Below are 20377 nucleotides of genomic sequence, written 5' to 3'. Positions count from 1 at the left end.
GCGCGTCGCAGATTCTAGTCGGCCGCGCGTTAACCGAGAGAGCGTTTCGTCGCTGACGTAGTCGACGTCCTCGCGAGCTGGTTACCTCTCCGAGCGCAAGACGAAGACGATCGGGGTAGGACATTAACGAGGTTTTCGCTCGAATTAGCCCCGAGTACACGGCGCATTAAGTTCCCGACGCGGGGTTCCCCGCGGCTGGCGGAGCTCCGCGTCGTCGGTCGTTTTAATATCGGATACCGCGTCCCGTTCCCCCCGTCGCGTACGGTTGTCACATTATTTCGAGCAGCTGCGAGGGGGAGGGACGATAGCGAGGATGATGCAGCGTCTCGCTGTCGGATAAACGAACGGAGAAACGCCGACGACAAAAGGCTGGTGAGGGACAGGGCGGCGGAAGGAGCCAGCGGACGCGAGCTCGCGCGCGTCCGAGACGAGGCGAGGAGAGCTTTTAGCTGGATTAATTCGTCGTTCGGAGGTTCACGCGTTTCGGGTCGCGAGCCTCGTCATGGTAGGCATCGTCGCGAGAAAAAAGCTCGGCTCCTTTCTTCTTTCTTGCTCCTCCGCCGCTGCCGCCGCCGCCGCCGCGCCGCCCCTCTATCCGTTCTGCCCGTCGTTCGGTCTGGAGAACGGAAATCAGCGACTTTGCTGTTTCCGCGCGAATTCCCGCGCCATCGCACGCCGCCTCCGGACGCAGCATTATCAAAAAGTGTGAGACTGAAAGAACCGGCGGGGGGTGAAAGGTCGACGAGAGAGCGTGTACGTACCGCCTGAAGCGTTAAATGGCGCCCCTTTCTACGTCTCTCCCTCTTTCACTCCCTCTCTCCCGCTCTCTCTCTCTATTTCACACTCTTTTTTCCCTAGTTTCTCGTTCAACCCCTTCTCCCTCATCTAGCCGTCTTTTCTTTCGCCCGTTATTTTACTTCCTTTGTGACCGGCTATCGTTTGTTTCTCGTACGAATCTCTCTCCGGCGAGACACAGGCTCGCCCGGTGAAGCGCGACAGGCTCGCGCGAGGGCTACTACCCCTAGCACTTCGCGTTTAGCTGTTTCCACGGTCGATGCCCGATCGCCGGACTCGTATGTGTCCCGTGTCCGTGTCCGTGTCTCTGCGCGTGCACGCCGAGAGCTTTTCGACGGGGGTTGCCCCGCAGAGGCGCATCGCGGCGATTGTATGCACGCGAACGCACCCCGCGGCCCGTTATTTTCGCCATGTCTCTCTGGAAAGCTCGCTCCGGAGAACGCGCGCTCGTTATTGAGCCATTCCCGGCCCCGGCCGTTTACCGAAATCCGTTCCTCCCATCCCCCCCGAACCCGATGAAAACTCCCCCGCACGTGAATGACCGACCCCGACAGCTCGTTACGCCTCGTATGATCGCGTGCGGTCTTCCCGGAATATTTTCCATCCCAGCGGCCGGGGCTCGCTCGGAATCCTCTTTCACGGTCGATCCGGATCGCGGGAGGACGCCCGCGCAATATTGTTACGAAATATTCCCAATCGCGCGCCCTTAATATTTCTTTTGTCTCGATCGTATTCCGCTCGGGCTTCGCTCGGGAATAACGTTCGAACCGTTTAGATTTCACTGGTCCAATATTCCTTTTAATTTCTTCGTTCCGGTACCGTTACCGTCGACGTTGTAAGGAGACTAGTTAAATATGTGTGTACGATGGGATTTTCGAAGATAGAAAGTATCATAGACGTAGATTCGAGGTCTAGACTTTTGAAGGTTCTTTTCAATATACAAAACCTCCAAGATGAAGCTGAATTATATATCAATCGTTTAACGAGTAGAAAGGAAACTACTTACACTTAGTCTTCCAAATAGAAGAATTTCATCTCGAAATGTCGACGTTCTTGCGCAAGGGGCTAGACGTTTCTGTTTTTATCGAGGAAATCCATATCGAAGGAGAACGTTTGCAAACGCGCCTAGAAGAATTGATACCGAAGGATCTGACACGATCCAATCATCCGAGCGCCGCGAAGTACCCTTTAGAAATTTAGAAGCGTGTCGCGATGAGTCCAGAGATTACGTCCGCGATGGAACCAGCGTTCGGATCGATCGGAGCCTCCCGGTGCTCTCAAAGCGCGACTGGTTCACGAGATGCTCCTCCGGTCCCCGACGTGGGACACTTCACGGGGTACACGACAGGTTTTCTTTTATTCAGGCGCTTTCGGTGGTTGGCTGCACGATTCCTCGCGGCACGTAGCCGGGTCGCGCGCGCGCGAGCGAGCGCCCCGCATGGTTTCCTTCTTTCTGTTCTTTCCACGGTTTCGGCCGGTTGCCAGTTCCACCGTGGCTGATGCGTGGAATGCGATACCTTGCACTTTACGCCCGCGCGGACGTGAGATGCAAAGCAGGAGGAGGGGGACGCCGCGTTGGGCGTGGGCGTCCGAGCGCGAGAAATGGGAGAGGACTAGCGGGATAGAGTCACGTAGGGAGAAAACGAGCGCGAGGGGATAGAGCAGTCGCTGCTAGAACTCGCGAACCGACTAGAGCAGTGATGAGCAACCCTCTCGTCCATTAGCTGAAGAAAGTAGAAGGAAAATAGTCGATATCTTTTCACTCCTCCGACGAACTGAACGGCAAGTGCGGCGAGGGTATGAGCACATTGTGACGAACGAGGAGAATGAGTATAAGGAGAGTGCAAATTTAAACGAGCAATAGAGGAAACATCGATTTCATGAACTTGAAGCTTACTTTTTCAAACGTAGTGGATTGTGATTGAAATATTCATTTACATCTTATTTCAATCACAATAATCCAATGGCACTGCGTTTGAGAAAGTAAGATGGAAACGAACGAAATTGATGTTTCTCTTATTGCATGTGTATAATTTAATTATAAATCCTGTATACGAATCACTATCTCCACGGGAATCGTAATCCTTTCAGGAATGCGTTTGCGCTATATTTATATTTATCGTATATTTCAATATTTAATATCGCGCTTATCGCGTCGTAGAATATTAACTTTTCAATTTCGGCCCACTGCGAGACAAAGGATGCTCACCGGCGGGTCAGAGGACAGACGATAAAAGAGACGAGCGTTAAACGAGGGATAGAGGAACCGAGAGAGGTCAGGAGGCTTCGGAATACATTAGCCTAGGATTTTCATCGAGACTCGGTCTGACAGAGGCAGCTCGCGATGCCCGAGCCTCCCATCCGCAGCGAGATTCCGCCGAAAAGTTCCAGTTCCACGGGTAAAATTGCAGTCAAGTTGGCCCCATCAGCCTGACAAAGTTTCCGAAAGGGCTTCCCGGCGAGAGAAATCGAATAGAAGTTACTCCCTGATAAACGAAGTCGAATTTATTGCTCCGCCGCCTTCGAGATTTAGCCTGATTTATTGTATCGCCCACCCCTCCGACCCTTTCCCCCTTTCTCCCTATCCCCCCCACTGGTTTCTTCGAGTTCTTTCGTCGCGTATGAACGGGCGCTCGTCGAAGCGAATCATCCCCGGGTGTGGCGGCTCGAGGGGGCCCAGGGGCGAGCGATTGTTTCGGGAAAGATTGATTCGAGCGTGTGATCTCGCCGCGCGATTCCCGCGCGAAAAGTTTCCGCGGAAGTTCCGTGTAGGCCGGCTCCTCCCGAAGTTTCGTTATATATTTCCTTAATCGTTGCCGTGCTTCACGGGGCCAGATATCAATCTTAATGATCCGGAGGATCGTCGAAGGGGTTGGGTTCGCCGGTGGATCTTTTCTTAAGTTCCTTACGCTCGAATTTACTATCGTCCGCGCGAAACGAGCATCGGCCGGCCGCTCTTCTTCCGCTGTGTAATTCAATTTCAGGCTCGTTAGATCCTCGACGAGATACGTCGGGCATCGAATATGAGGGACGGTATCCGTTAAAGGTCGAAGAACCCCGTTTGTCGGATCTGTTCCTCGCGTTTCGCGTGTTTCGAGGTATCGCGTGTTTTTCATCGCGAAATCGGCCGGTTCGCTGATACGACCGCTCGCATTCCCGTGCACGCGTATCCGGCGCATTGTCGATCCAAGGATAACCGTCGGTCGAATAATTCCGATGCGTACGCAGCCGGTGTTACCATGTTAGGCGGCTCGAGCGACTCTTACGCGCCTACGCTTCGCGCAAGGTCTTCGTTTAATCCGGACTTAGCAGGCGATACGTGCGTTATGTGATTAGAGAGGCGTTGCATCCTGGTTCGGCCGACCTTTGTTACGCCTTCGGTCGCGGACGCGCGCGGTGGAATCGTATAATTGATCGGAGAACGGCCACGGTGTTGCGGGAGGCTGCGCTCTCGCTATGGCGAGTGTGTTTCACGGTCTATAGGTGAACTTCCGAGAAGTAGAATTACTCGTTCGGCAGGATTCGGTGAATTATACGTCAGAGACGAACGATGTTTTCGAGAACTCGTAGACCGCGTTGTCTGTGGGCGATTAGGAGCGTTGAATAACGGATCGCGTCGTTTGTACGGTATTAGGGTCGGCTATTCGCCGCGTTAGTTCCAATCACCATTTCGGTCGGCCGAGCGGTCCAGTTTTCAGTAGGGTGCGCCGCTCGCCTTAAAAATTCAATGGCTGTTTCAGTGGGTCCGCGAGACGGTTTCACCTAAATTTTAACTAGCCGGAAAACCCGGGCAACCCCGGGTCTGCCGAGATGTTAGGGTCGGCTCCCTCACCCCCCGGCCGGCGAACGAGTGAAATGAATGAAACGTCTGCGGTTCTCCCACGCGTATCCATTCGTAATTGGAATGCGTAATTTTCGCCCGGGCATTGTTCCACGAGATAGACTGCATGACGGATGACACGCGACATCGTCAGGGAAATTGCGTCTTAAATCCTGCAGCTCGGAATTCCTTTCACTGGGAACGTCAAGACGGGTCTCGCGCCCGTCTTCCCTTCCTCTTTCCCGTTCCCAGACTCTACGTCTCTTCCCGTCAGCCAGCAGCCTCCTTTCCCTTATCTTAATCATTTCGGTTAATGAGCTTCCACTTTCGTCGGGAAAGACTTTCCTCCCTAATGATCTTTTCTCGGCTGGGGTGTCGGTGGTTGCCACTGCGGAGGACACCCCTCCGAATTCTCGACAATAGCGTAATTACCCCTTCTCGCGTTCGGATTACTTTTCGACCCTCGCATTTGCGGCCGTTGGATTCCTTTTCAATGGCCCCCCTCTTCCTGCAGTTTAACAGTTGATTCATCAAAGCCTCGCTTTCTTCTGAATTCCGCGTGATCCGAGAATCCTCCTCGTTCGAAAATTATTCATTACAGAGCTGTGGATTCGTTGGAATTCGCGATCGTCGGGTTCGATGCAGTCGAATCTCTTTTTCACTTTTCGCTAACGGGACTCTCTTAAACTTCGAAAATTCCTTTTTCATAAAATACCGAATTCTTCGAACCGAAGAACTTTTCATTATCGTCGGCCGTAATCAAATGGAACCCAGAATAACGGCCGTGAATTTCAATGCGCGAATGTAATCACGGTGATTACATTTCGCGCAAATTAGCCGGCGATATCTATGCCCGCGTAAATATCCGAGGTTTACTTATTACAAGCGGACACGTGTTTTTCCCGGGGCGCGATAATAATTGGAAAATCGCGCGCCGCGCTGATTAGCGAAACGGGAATAATTACGCGATCCTGGAAACCAATTAGCAGGTGACGGAAATTAGACCGGCCTCGTTTTACGGCTCGTCACGATAATTAGCTCCACTCTTTGCCGCCCCGCGCCGCGCCGCGCCGCGCCGCGCGTAATCGTACCTGTGGTTACCAGCTCGTTCGTGCGCACCGAATTTCAGCCGGCAGCCCGAAGAAAACCGATTACAGTGTTTTTCGGGGCTAATGCCAATCCTTGGACGGTTAGCGGAACGAATTCCGGCGGGCGCGCGACCAAAGAACACGGCAATTTTTCTCGATTGCCGCGTTCCGCGAACCGCCCCGCCGCCGCCGCCGCCGCCGGCCGTAATTCTATAATAAAAATTCATGAAGACTCTCGATCCGCTCGTTTCGCCGGCCATTATTCCTCGTTGCTCGCCGAAATTTTTACAGCGAGCTTTCACGAAACTACGCGGCATCAATTGCACGAGCCCCGATGAACGCATGCGCGCCCCCGTTCGAATTCGGCTCGCGTTTAACCGAGCGAACACCATCGTACGCGCCGCTCCTCTTACTTCCTCCGTGGAGGTTCAACCTGCCTCGGAGTCCCGCGTTTATTTTCCTTCGATTCCCGGCCACCTTTGAGCAGCCCGTCCCGTCGTAATTGCTGCCTTTTCCGGATCGGCTAACAGCCGATACCCTCTTATCGGTGATTCATCGGACGCCTTTACGCTGATCGGCGAATAATTCTTTCCCCTCTGGCCGCCGTCGCGGCCGCTTACGGGAATCCGGTAATTTCACGAGAGCGTCTCGCGCTTTGATCAATGCCCCGCGATAAAAGAGAGCCGGCGACGCCGCGACGATACCGTCGTCGCGGAATTATCGGGCTCAAAGGCCGCGAAGTCCGCCAATTAATACTTTCGCCGACGTAATTTGCGGCCGCCTGGTTTATCCGCGGGATTCCGCGCCGAGACGGTCCGCAAACAGGCAGTCCCTCGGGTGCGCAGCCGTCCGCGGCGGGTTATAATAAGGAAGAAAAATGAAATACTCGCTTGTCACCGGGGGTTGACGGCTAACGAGATTCCTCGAGCCCGCTTAATCGTGACGGACCCGGGGGTGGTAGCTGTGTAGCGTCCCCGCGCTCTACCTGCTCGCGAGGATTACGAGCGGGTACACGGTCCGCGTCGCCTCGACCCGCGCCGGGAAATGGGGTACCTTTGATCTGTCGTTTTAGACGAGGACGAAGAAGGAGGAGGAGGAGAAGAAGAAGCTGATACCTTGTAAGCTCGTTGCGAGACCAGTAATTTCGAGGTGGACTAAACTTATTTCTGGCACTCGAGGCACGGTCTGATCCTCTCCCACTCTTCCTCCCTTCTCTCTGTAAATTGCACTCTCTTCCCGCGGATAAAAAGCGTCTCCAGATTAAAGAGAAACTGGTGCCGTTTCAGCCGGATTGTAGAATTACTCTCGCTCTTAAACGTCCGCAATCTCTAGCGCGGTTCTCCTCGATGCCCTAGGGTAGCGTAAGCAACCTTTGTCTTCTCGCTGGTTAGACTTCGAGGTCTGATATTCCTTGCGACAGCAACGTGGATGTTGGACACTTAAGATGTCCCCAATGGTCTATCGATGAATATCAATCGAAAAGAGAACTATCGTTTCCGAACACCACTGCTCTAGAAGCGAGTCCCTCTGGCTCCGAAACTAGTCGAATCTCGGGGAGAATGGGGCTCGAAGTATCGGGGGATGCCACGCTATCGAAGTTTCAATATTCCTTATACATTCTCCGGGGTTAACTGTGTCTTCAGTCCACTTTGGGTAGCCAGAGAAAGACTTGTCCGGGTCAAGTGGCGCGTCCCCGATCTCTCCATTGGTTAACGATCAGCCGGTGCGCTGGCCGGGGCGGCCTGAAGCGTTCCCAAACGACGGCGACGTCGACGAATATGACCGACTCGTCGGTAAAATGCATTTACATAGGGCGGCCCTCGAGTGCCGGCACTCCGGGGCACAGTAATTCGAATATAAGGCACGAGACCCGGCGCGCTTCTCGTCCTCGCGAGAGCGTTATATATCTCCCGGCGCGCGCTGTGTTTCGCGTGCCTTTCATTTCGTCCTTTACGGTACTTCGTCATGATTTACGGGGTATCCGCATGAGGAGCGACGCCGTCGCATTCTACGCCTCCTCCCTCGCTCCTCGTGCCTGCCGGCCCCTTCCCTCGTCGCCCTCGTCTTTTCCGTGAGCGTGTCCCGCTTGTAATTTTCTCGTTGCCAGTCGCTGGATGGAAGGGGAACGCAACGGGACAGATACAGAGAGAGAGAGAGAGAGTGAGAGAGAGAGAAAGGGACAGGGGACTCGAGACATAAAGCAGAGAGCGAGAGAGCCGCAGAAGGAAAGGATGGCTTTGACTCGACCTCCTACGGCCACCTCTACGAAGAGGCTCGCGACTTTCGTTAGCTTGACCCAGGTCACGGCGGTGCGACGCGGAAAAATGTCACCGGCGATCGTGCGCTTCGAATCTTGATCGCTCGTGTTTCAATCTATTCTTGGAAGAGATCGGAGATCTTCGGAGAGAATCATGATTTATCGGTGCGCTGGATTGGTACAAGAAAATACCATTTTTCGAGCGTACAATCAACGTGAAAGCAGACGATTAACTAGGATCGTGTCTCTTAATTCGATTTATCTAAATTCCTTTCATTTTCCTCAGCTCGATCGGAAGCGCTAATCTAATAGATCTTAACAGCGAGGGTTTTTATTCGTCGGCGAGGGTGTTTCACGGAATCAATTTAGTCGGCTTGATAAGAGGCAGAAAAAGACGCGCAACGGTGGGTTAACTCGTTAAGCGGCGGAAAAAGCTTGAGCGAGCCGAACCGTTGCGACGGAGCCTTATCGAGACATGTTTCTTACTTTCCACCCCCGTCTGTGCTGTAGAAAAACGCGCCGGGGTTAGAGCACATGTTGCGGGATTCGTTTCAACTCTTCCCCTTTTGTCTCCGCTCCCTCGGCCGCTCCAGCGTTCGTTTTTACCCTTTCCCCGGGTTCCCTGTAGGTTTTTCGACCTCGTAAAAAATGTTGATAGCGTTCCTCTCGATGCTGTCCACCCGCGAACAGCTTTGTTTCTTCCATTACGAGATCCTTACCAACGGAAGCGGCATCGTGAGATTTAACCCTTTGCACTCAGAAGGTGACTCTCAGTCACCGCTTGATTTGATGTAGTAAAATTATAAGATCATATATGATAAACTTTCTATATTCCATCGATATGCAAAATATTAGATTAAAATGGCTTTGTTTCTTGATTTCTGTATATTTTTCTCATTGGTTGGTTTCAAATAACGTCGTCTATATTTCACCGGAAAACGTTGAATAATTCCAGTGGAAAATTTTCGATTTCAGACGGTTAGTAAACGACGATCGCTCGAGATGAGAGTAACTATGCAAACAGACCAGGGACGAGCGTTACCACGAGACGCGCCATTTTGTCGCACGGACCGCGAAGTTTGAAGTAGCCTGGAGAGCGACGCGCGATTAAAGCGCGGGAAAACGGCGTCGGCCGAGCGGAACCGGTTACGTCTCGCACCAGGCTTCGGTCGATTATCGGCGAGGAAGGTTTGGTTGCCGCGAACGGGAAATCGAAAACGCGGAGATAATAAAATAGTCGATTATACCGCGTGCGAATTCCGGTTTTGTAATCCGCACTCGACGAGAAGTAAGCTCCCTTCCCGAACTCGCGGCCCCGGATCAGAACAAGACTCCAGTTAATCTTTGACTTTAGTATTCCCGGCGAGCCTGATTTTTTTCGTAATCGCGAAACCCGAAGCGGCGCGGTAGGAATATCAATTTTGGCTCTTTACTTGAGCCGCGCGTCTTGATTCGTTTTATAATCCGCAAGCAAGATTCCGAACTTGTGACCCCTGATTAGGAACGAGACTCCGCTTAATCCCCGAGTTTAGTATTCCCCGGCGAGTCCGATTTTTTTCACGCTCATAATCGCAATATTCGACGCGGCGTAGCTGCAATATTAATTTTTATAATCGCGCCGGGCGGCTTAGTTGCTATTCAGCGGCCGAACCCGGTCGTCCGGCGGGATCCATATTTTTTCTACGGAGGTGGAAGCAGCGTGCTGGGCCAGTCATCGGTGCATCGATAACGCTTATCGCTGGAACGGCGGCCCGAACGGACGGCACGCGGCACGGTAAACAACGAAACCGTGCTCCTACGCGTAATTACAGTTATCCGGTCGCGAGAGTAATACGCAATTGCCGACGTTTTTGTAATTAGCGTCGGCGGGAGGGTTCGACGGTGCGAGGCGGCGGCAGTAGGAGCGGGAGAACGGTCGCGGCGCGCATAAATGCATCGGTGGTTCGTGCGAGCCGCTGGAACGCCGCTTGCTTTCCTCTTCTTCTCCTTCTCTCTCTTCCTCTCTCGCTGTCTGTCTGTCTGTCTTTCTCTGTCTCTTCCTTTCTCGTTCTCCCGCTCAGCTCTTGTCACGATGCGTGATATATAGCCGGAGATCTTCTATCTCCGTATTGTAATACACGCGCCGCGCCTCTGCCAGCCGACCTCTTCCTCGAACAGCCCTCGTAAAACTTCCGAAATTCACTCGATAATAATACGAGTGTGATTATACGCGTCTGGGCTGGGGATCATTAACTCCCGGAGCTTCTTTTACAGCGTTTAGAATTTCATTTGCACGCGGAGGAGGTTCGGCGTTGTAATTCCTCGAGATAGTTACTGGTTTTTGATTGCGCTGGACGTTGATCGGTTTGAATTTTTAGGTGAACAGTACGTTGGAGAGGTGTGACTGTTTCACGTGATTTTCTTGATCCTTTCTCGACGAGACGAGTGGAGGGTCGTTTGAGATCCGAGTATTTTGGGAATTAGTTCGGTTACGGTGACGGATGGAACGAATCGGATAGAACGATCCGAGCGAAGGCACAAAGACCGCGCTGAACGGCCGGGATGAATCGCTTGGGCACAATGAAGGTAAAAACGCACCGAAAGCCGGTAGGAAGGCGTTGCGCGTCTGCAACGGCGCGGTTATTCTGAATTCTGATTAATTACTGGGCCCCTCTGTATTTCGCTATACATTAATCACCGGATCAATGGGCCGTAACGATGCGGACGATCACGTTGGTGTCCGTGTCTCGATTGCCAATATAATTATCATATCCCTTTATGATACTGATTAATGGACCGTCGGTCTGTATCGTTTATGGCTCTGATTGCATCAGCCTCGGTGCACGCTCGCGGGACGCGTCCTCGGGTAATTGAATACGGTGAAACGATCTCGAGGCATCTTGGAGAGCAACGGTTGCCCTAATTATGCGCGCGAGGGGAGCCACGGCGACGAGACGCTCGCTCGCGTTCCCCCGAATAAATTTCTCTTAACTATCCCGCTCGGGAACGGTATTCGAGGAACATCCAATTGTTCCCGATTACGGGAACGCCGGGACGCCCGTTGGAACGAACACTCGTCCCACTCCTGGCGTTCGACGATAACGAGTCTTTAAATGCTGAATATCGAACCGCGGCGACGGGAAGCAGAACCGTACAGTTCCGACGTAAGAAAAACTTCCAATTCGTCCCAGTATGTTCGTTATCCGAAGATTCCGTCCCCCGAATGCACGAAGCGGAATCAGCCGACTGTACACGGTTCGTTCGCTGGAATACTCGGCGACGGGGCTCGCCGGAAGCAGCAGGAAATCGCGAACGGTTAGTATCCGCAACTTCCGCTCGCAATTCCGTGTCGTCTCGGCGTCGACGCATAAATCAGAATTCCGTGTACGTACGTGCACACGCGTGCACGTGGCTTATTTTCCGGGGGTTGGCCGGGGCTGGTTTTCCAATTCGAATCGTCGCCGGTAACGCGGCTAATGCGCGGCTGGCGATGCTCGCCTCCGACGGCCATTTCTCATCGCGGCCGTTTTGACGCCACCCTTCTCCGGGATCCTGTAACGTCGGCCCTGTCCCTATCACCTTATCGGCCGGCTAATATCGCCGGCGCGTTTTCGCCGCTGGAATTGCGGAAGATGGAGCGATAGCTCGCACGAGAGCCGACCCCTTTCGCCGCTGCGGGAATCTCGCGGAGTTATTGCATATCGGACGCGGAACACGCTCGCGCGAGCGGCCGCCTCGTATCGCGTGCCGCGTAACATTCCGCGGCCGACGTCCCCGGAATATCCGGTTTTTATTCCGAGCGACATCTCCGGACCGCGCTCTCGATCGTGACAGGCGTAATGAACACGAGGAGGCTTCTTATCGCTGATTAAGGATTCTGGAATCGGGGTTCGTGCGGGATTATTCCGTTGGATCGAGAATTGAAGGGATTCTCATCATTTTCAAGCGTGATAATTGTAATATTCTCGAAAAAATTGTTTCAAGAGAAATCGGGAAGTAGAAAAGGTCAGCCACGAACAGACAAGATACTTTCGTCTGCAAAGAGAGAGCCAGATATAAAAATCCTTGTAATCTTACGGTAACAAACTTGAGACTCATTTTTTCTGAAAACGGAGGACCATCGTCACCATAAAGGTTTCTCATTTCGAGATACATACTGCAATATACATATTCCATTAAAAAATAGATTCTCACCTCTGGCCTCTCGTAAGTAGGAATTTCCTTATTCGTAGGTTATTCTATAGGAATTATAAGATAAAATAACTTTTCTACCTTTCCAACGAACAAATTTCATCCCTCTTCTAGCTGCCTTCACCCATCCTCCTCCCAATCATCCCACGCCATGGCACAATTGATTCCCCGTTCCGAGGGGCCAGTGGAACCTATCGAACCCGTCTAACGGGTATCAGAAGCCATCGGTCCCGCGGATATCGACACATTTCCCATGCAAGAATCCGCATTATTTCGTGGTGGTCGTCGCGTTATTGGACGCGCTCGTCGTCGTCCCGCAATCGGGGAACGAATATCGAGGGAGCCCCGAGTTCCTTCCGCCGTTTGCCCGGTCGTCGCGTATTGGCATGGAAGAATCAGCCGGCGTTGATTTCTTCGGGCGACGGCCGATGTATTTTCGATATTTTATTCGAGAGGGGCCAGCAGCACCGGCGGCGGCGGCGGCGGCGGTGGCAGCGGAGGAGGACGACGGTGGTAAAGGACGGCTGACATTGTCGGCCGAGACTGCCTCCGGGGAATAAATTGGAACCGTCTTCGGTGTCGCGTCATGCCATTTATTGTCATTTGTTCGATACCAACAACCGCATACCCGGGTCTCCCCGGGTCGGCCGCGCGTCGCTCGATGCCATCCATTGTCGATTGCTCTCCGAATCTCCGCGACGGAACACGCCGATCGTTCATCGAACGTTGCTCCGCGCCGCCGCCCTCCCGGTTCGATCCGCGCCGGGACGTTTCCGCGGACGATTGGACCGCGATCTTTTTAAATGAATTCCTTTTTTCCCGGTCGCCGTGGGAATCCCCGGCGTTTCGCGCAGATTCGTTGTCCGGCTCGCTCGTTTTTCGTACGTCGATTAAACGGTCCGCGTCGCGGGAGAGACGCTCTTTGAACGGCGCCGATCGCGGGCACAAAGGGACGGACGATAACGATCCCCCGCTTTTGTCGCGCGGGCCGGGTGTGCCGGGGGAAGAAGGATGTCTCGTCGAGCGAAAGAAACATGTGCTCTCCTCTCCCGTCGCTTTAATGAAAAAGGAACGCGGCGCTGGCCCGCGATACCACTCCGATTCGACTCGATTCGACGCGCCCTTTCGCGTCCACGGTGAAAGGAACGGGACGAACGCCTCGCGTTCTTCCGGCACAATGAGGAGGACCGTGCCCTGGTTCCGCTGCCGTTCTCCGATGGAGACAACAAACGAGTCGTCCGACTTCGACGGCCGAATGAAACCGTGTCGCCTTCGATTTTCCACGCGCGGATGTAACTGCTGCTTTTCGACGATCGCAAACCGACCGCTCGCCGATTAGATCGTGAGCGTTTCGATACGAATCGTTGGACGCTCCACTCGTCTACCGATACCGTGTCTTGATGATTTCATTTTTTTATGGAAGCTTCATGGAAGTTCGAAGGTATCCTTTGATATTCCTCCGCATAGTTGCCTCCAGCTTCACCCTCCTCGCTTGAATCAGCATTTCTCCCTTCAACCCCGCGACGACTAGCGTCACCCGCCCGTATCTCGGTCGACCGATATTTAAGAAACCATCGGTGAGTTTGAAACTTGAACCGTTCGTCACGATTCCTCCGACATTCCTCACTTTTCCCATGAATGGCAAGTGCCGTTCGTTTCATTCCTCGCGCGACTGCCGGTGCGCCCCGTTCTCGAACGATCTCGGAAAAGTTTCCGTCTGCCGCCTAACCCGATCCTTCCGTGCGGTGCGCGAAGTTTAATGGAGTCTGTCCGCGATACTCGTCGCGGCGCGGCCGTGTGCGTGCGAGAACGCGACTGCAGTTGCGTAGTTGGACTCCGCGGCCCGGCATTGTTCGCCGCGGGCGCCGCGCACGGTTTCCTTCCTGCTCGCGCGAAAAACACGCGGCCTACGCCGGCACAATGGCGTGCCGCGTGACCTAATGCCACGCACCGGGGCCGCGGCTCTTCATTAGAGAGGGCCGCGAAGAAAATCTAGGCGTCGAGCCGCGTCACGCTTCATTATGATCGCCCGACGTTGCTCTTTTGTGGGCTTAACGGTCTACGGCACCGCTCCGGGGATCTTTGTTCGGTTAAACACGGGTCCTGCAGCTTTCTGTTTTAATTGTACGCCTTACGGTCCCAGTTTTCGTCTGTGCACCGTGTCGCCTCGCAAGAAACGCCATCACCGCCATTCCTCTGGCTGCGACAAGCCGCTTAAACGATACGCCGATTACAAGTTTCACGTGTATTCCATAAAACCCGACGTGTTTCGGAGATTTTAATGAGCCGTTTACTGTACTCGGAACCTGCCGAGTCATCTAATTAAGTCGACGAGTGTGCGGTAAACTGAATTAGTCGGTGAAAGTTTATATTTTCGTTGCGATTTAATCGAAGCTTTCGACGCGATGATTTTACCGAAAGTCCGTTGCGTTTCCGCGAGTTTCACGATGCAGATGTAGTCGTTCGACGATCTTCGTTGAGCGACTCTGATTCGTCTATAATTCATCGATTAGTCGAAGCATCATTCGGCTCGAGTCAGCCTCGACGCTGAAACACGTCCTGATATCTCATGGTTCGCACGTACCGCGCGACTTTCAGCCAGACTTCACCCCCCAGGACGAGACAGGATTTCCTTAAGTCGAGCAACACCTGGAATGGAAATTCCGTCGCGCCGGATGGCGGAAGCTTTCCCGCGATTCTCGGGTCGATACTCGATCCCGGGCGTGCGGTATATTTTTCTCTCGGCCGAGTTCCGTCGTTCGTTTCGCCGGGGTTTCTGCATACGCGGGTATACGCACAGTTTACAAACGACCATAATCGTATCCGAGGACGACTCAATAAAGCTGCAATGCGGCAGCGGCGGCCGCGTTCTTTTTCCGGGCGTGCGCTCGCAATAAAATTTATTTCCCGGCCGGATGCGGCAAAGGAATGAAGTAATACGACCGGCGCCTCGCCGCAGCCCTTCGACGTTTAGATGCTGCAAGCTGTGTCTTCCCCGGGACAGTACACATTAATTCAAGCTCCCCATCATTTCATTGGAACGACGAATTACCTTATATCGTCGCTCGATAGGAAACCATAGAATTCTTTAACACAAGCACGCAAGCGAACCTGTTTCCACGAGAAGCGATCAACGCAGCGTTGATAAGGACAGTTGATAAGGCAGATCGCATGGCGATCAACACGAAGTTATTCAGAGTCGCCAAAGCAAACGATGGACGAACATTTCTGCATTTCTGATCGGAACTCTATTTTGCATGTATTAGCTCTATAATTACCACAGTTATCTAAGTAACTGTGGGTATGATCTGCGGAACCATAACTGATTTAATGAGCCAATCGCGGTTCCATCTTAATACGGCATGTACTGAGACATGCATGGATTAATCTTTGAGACAAGCGTATGACAACTGTCAGGATCAACCTCCGAGTTAAGAAAGTAAAACCGAATTAAAGGACAGAGGATTGGCCTAAAGAGTCGATAGAAATCAATCGGTAATAATAAAATTCCCGATGATTCTTTCACTCCGCAACGAATCCCTTCGGCGGCAATTGCGGGACCCGCGGATCTGAATGCTGCAGAAAGGATTCATCCGTTAATAACGTGACGCCGGAGTCGCGCGACTCGGCCAAATGAAATCTTTTTTATCAGGGTTCCGCTCGCTCGGTTACCGAATCCCTTGTCTTTAACGAGTCCGGCCCTGATTACCGGGATACTCTCTCGAGCGACGATTGCAGGGATCGCGGAAAAATTAAAGCATCCGCAAAGCTCGGAGGTCGGTGAACGAACGGACCGACAGACAGACGGACGAACGAACGAACGAACGGAACGGAGGGCGGAAACACAGCCTCCCCCGCCCGTCCCCGCAGCCGGGAAGGATACCGCTCGGTGAAAATGAGGTGTGTCTGGTTCCCGTCGACGGACAAAGCGCGACTCATCCGGAGTGCGGATTACTATTCCCAAGCGCGATTGCTTGGCTTCGTTCATGTATCCTCCGCTCCTGTTCTCCAGATTTTCATCCCCCCCGTCCCCCGTCCCGGGATCTGCGGTTCGTTTTATCTTGTCCCATCCCGCCCTCTCCTTCCCGCCCCCGACGACCGGCTAGCCCGCTCGCGCGTTTCCCATTCTTGATCTCCTCCTCAGTGCCCGAAGTCGGCTGATAGAAAAAAATCGAGTCCGACGACCGGGGGATTCCCCGCGGAAATTCCCCGGTAAATTACCGGCCGCGAATTACGCTTTCAATCTGGCCGGATTACGATCCGTCCGCCGCCCGCTCTCCCTTTCCGCGGCCTGTTAATTTCAATCCTCCCGATTTTACCTTTCGGGAATTATCGAGCCGCTCCCGCCGCTGATTGTACAAGAATCCTCGCGACACCTCGGCTCTCGTTTTCATCCCCCTCGGTTCCGCCCGCGGCCGGAATATTCGATGCGGGATCGCCGGGAGAGGATGCAGCCCCGGGTCGGTCCGCGTTTTACGCTCGGTAAGCGTTAATTTTAGCGTCGGGGCCGGCTACTCGACGGCCACTTCACGCCGAGGGATTACTCGATTCTGGATTCATGGGGGTGTGCATTGTTTCCTTGCTGACTCCGTGTACTTCTGTTTCCCGGCTTGCACCGTGCTGCGGCAGCTTTTGGTTGCTAAGATAACATCGTCTCCGTAGTTACTCGAACAGTCAGCGATCGCTGCGGAATCTCGATTCTCATGTTATCGTAGAAGATTCGGAAAGTGTAACGTAAACTTGAATATTCTGAAGTAGCGTCTGTTAGCTGTCTTTCCTGACGAATCCAGCTGGAGGACTCTTTTCCCGGTAGCTTTTCACCTGGCCCTTCCTACTCCCATATTTCCATTACCGTCGCGAAAGTGCTTCCCAGCAGGCTTGTCTATCCGACGTTCGTATAAATCGATACGCGCACTCCATCATCGGCCGGAATCAATCGACTTCTAATCCCGCAGTTTGCGGATCCGGCAGCGGCGCAGCACTTCGTTTCTAACTGCATAAGGAGGCTCGTTCGATTCAAAAATATTCATGGACTCCCCGGGAAATGTATGTACATACTTTAACCAACTTTCATACTTCGCATGCAGATCGATCATGTCGTTGTTTCGAATCAAGCCTCCGACCGGCGCATACGTGTGCGCGCGTGTGCGTGCGAACCGATAAAAATTCTTCGAGTCCGCCTCGGTCGTTGGCCTTTACGCCTCGCGCCGCTCCGTCCCGCCCCGACCCGCGGCCGGGTCTCTCGCCCTTTCGGGAGACACGTCCACGAAGCCGTTCGCGCGTCCGAGTTCCCACTGTCAAGTTCGCAGCACGGCGCAACGGACAGAACAGTCCCGGTCTGTTGCTTCCCTCTGACAAGAAGGAGACGGACGAGCTGGGTGAGACCGAGGTCCGGCCCGGCCATTGTTTCTGGGCCGCAGCTAATTTCCGTTTCCGTTGCGCTATGACTTCCGTGCGTCGCGCCCTCGATCCGTCGTCCAACGCCCCTCGACCCCCGCCGGTCTCTCCGGACCCCCGGCGCGATCGTTATTGATGCTGCCCCTAAGGGATCAAAGGTCGCTTTGACGTGCGCCACGGCGAATCGACGTCCCTGTGACGGTCGGATCGGTCACGAAAATTTCTGGATCTCTGATCCCGGCCGTTGGATAATCAAGGGTGAAGATTCGTCGTTTTTCGGAGAAACGTGATATTAACCCCTTGTGCAACGACGAGTGAGACGGAGATTTCTAGATCGATTTAACGATGTTGTTCATCACCCACTCAAAGCAATCGATTATCTTCAAATGAAATTTCCACTTCAAGTGGAATGGACAATTCTGTTGCATTTCTTCGGAATTGTCGATAGCAAAATGTTACGCTTATTAGCGAAATACGCCAAGGGGTTAATGTTGGAAGCATGAGGGTTATGTGTTTTAATCGAATTTCTAAGTGTAACAGATTTCAGTATAATCACGGTTACATTGATCTGTGTTATACTCACAGACGTTACCACTTCATAGAACTACACAGTAGTTACCCGAGCTACTCAATAATTCGTATACGGACTGTCCCGAGGAACAAACTGCACCTCGGAATCCCAGAATCCAAGGTCTCCGGGTCCATCCTGGGCTCTCCATAAGCGAGTCCCTTGAATCGACAGTGTTGGCACAGAGTCCCTCGATCGATGAATTCGCGATGGACCGACGATGCGATAGCACGGAAGAAAACCCCTCGACCCGGGCTCGTTTCCACCGAAACAAGCAAAGTGAAATTACCAAGTATGATTCTTGCCGTGGGTCCGCTGAAATATGTATGAAAGCATAAGCGCGTGATGTTAGACGGGCGAACGGTCGACGCGTGTGTCCTCCACGGTCCCCGTCCCTCGCACGCTCCCGCATATTTCTCCGGGCCGGTCCTTTGAGTTATTATTCAAAGCAAATCATAGCCACGCGGCGGAGGATTAAGCTTCCTTTTACATGCACGAAAGCCTGGTACAAGGAGAGAGGATCCCGGGGATCCTCGGGCCTCTTCATCACGCGCTGCCTTACCCGCGGCCCACCTCTTTCGTGTATTCTGGCCAGGGGCTCCTGTTGTCTCGATCATTATTAAGGGGAGGGTTCGCCAGTTTCCGGGCCACCCCTCGCGATAACTTTCTAATGAAGAACGGCACTTAATACCTTGTTCCATCGAGGAGTCGAGTCCCGATTGTCCCCATCTTCTTTAAGGTCTACGACATCGATGCCAGTCGATTATACTTCACGCCTACGGAGGTCTAGCAAAAGTTCAACACCGGCGTCCACTGTACTCCCCACGATCAATATTGGTCAGTACCATTACCAGCTCGCCGAGAAATCTGAAGGGTCGGAACGTATCGGTCCCTCGGCATCCGCGCAGGATCACGTATCTCTCGCGGAAATCTCGACGGAGGCTTCCGGCGAGCCTCCCGACCCTCGTTTATTCGTCACAGAGGAACGGCGAAACGGTCCTGTGATTTGTGCAAACGAATGCAAGTAGCGGGCGAGGGCGGGAGGGTAGGCCACGATGGACCAGCTGCGACAGAGAGTGAAAATTGCTGTCCCGGGGCGGCGCGCGGGACCGGTGGCGGTCGCTTCCTTTTTCCCTCCAGCCCTTTGATGTCTTTGTCCCACTGTTTCCTTATGCCGGTGGCCGTTCGCCCCCGGTCTCCGGTATCCGGCCCGTTTTCGCCGAGTTCGGCGGCGCTTCTCCCTTCGAGCGTGTCCTCTATTCCCCGTCGCGGAGCCGGCCAAGCGAAAACGGCGAGGGGGCGGACGGCCGGCTGGCAGAGAGGTCCGGAGCCGCCGCGCCGGGCCGGGTGATGTTTATGAATGAGCGGTCTTGCGATTCCCGCTGTCCAATTGACTCTCGAAAGTCCTCGAGGAACTCTCCCCCGTCCGCGGCGCTCGCTGAAAATAGCGATCAAACCGTCTCGCGGCGGCCGGGGCAATTTTATCAACGCGCCGGGTGTACCCGGAGCCTTCTCGGCTAACCTGGAAACGTTTAATTGGAGTCGAACTTCTCGAACTTCTCCGCTCGGGATCCTCCCTCCTCCGGTTCCTTCTCCCCCCGCTCACCCCGACACTCTTCTCCCGGCGATCAATCGTCGTCTCGTTCCGGTTTCACCTGGGTAAACGATCCTCCTCGCCGCTGCCGGCCTGTCGTGGCCGATAACGGACGCCATCCGCTCGCGGGAAGCGCCGCTCGCGTGGCACCGGCTAGACGCAGGTGGACCGCGTTGCCGGTACAATCGATAAACCGTGTAAACACTGTCGATTGGCCGAGCGACGGACGTCTCCTCGACGTCTGGAATATTACGCGACGCGGCACCAGGTGCGACAGATACACACGTCACGAGTGTCGCGCAGGAACACGGCGACCCGGCCATACTTATAGACCCCGTATCCCGTGCAGAGACTATACACGCGGAGGCGGCGGAGGCGGCGGCGGTGGCGGCGGGTCCTCTGTTCCCTGCAGAATCTGTACAACGAACACAATGGTATTGTGTACGGGACCGCCATGAGTTATTACCCCTCTCTCCAGTCTGCGAGGCTCGCCCCTTCTCGACCGCCCCCTTCGTCAGACATAATTCAACACTCTGTACAACGCTGCTGAACGAACTGGGGGGACCTTCACCTTTTTACCCCCGTCTGATAGTGTTTCATTACACATCCCTTTTATCTATGGTTCCACCGGATACTCGTCCGCTACGCGCCGCCCTGAAAACGAGCTCCCGAACCCCTTTCACCGCTG

General features: G+C 53.7%; 1 protein-coding gene across 3 annotated transcripts in view; it reads left to right on the top strand.

Moving 5' to 3' along the window:
• Syn1 (Syntrophin-like 1) overlaps positions 1–20377 on the top strand; it is a 412539-nt gene that overhangs the window by 11153 nt on the left and 381009 nt on the right. The gene's annotated exons all lie outside the window — the stretch shown is intronic.

The sequence above is a fragment of the Nomia melanderi genome, chromosome 12, assembly GCF_051020985.1.
Source record: "Nomia melanderi isolate GNS246 chromosome 12, iyNomMela1, whole genome shotgun sequence".
NCBI classification, from domain to species: Eukaryota; Metazoa; Arthropoda; class Insecta; order Hymenoptera; family Halictidae; genus Nomia; species Nomia melanderi.
The sequence above is the reverse complement of the archived record's forward strand: the minus strand, read 5'-3'. Positions and strand labels throughout refer to the sequence as shown.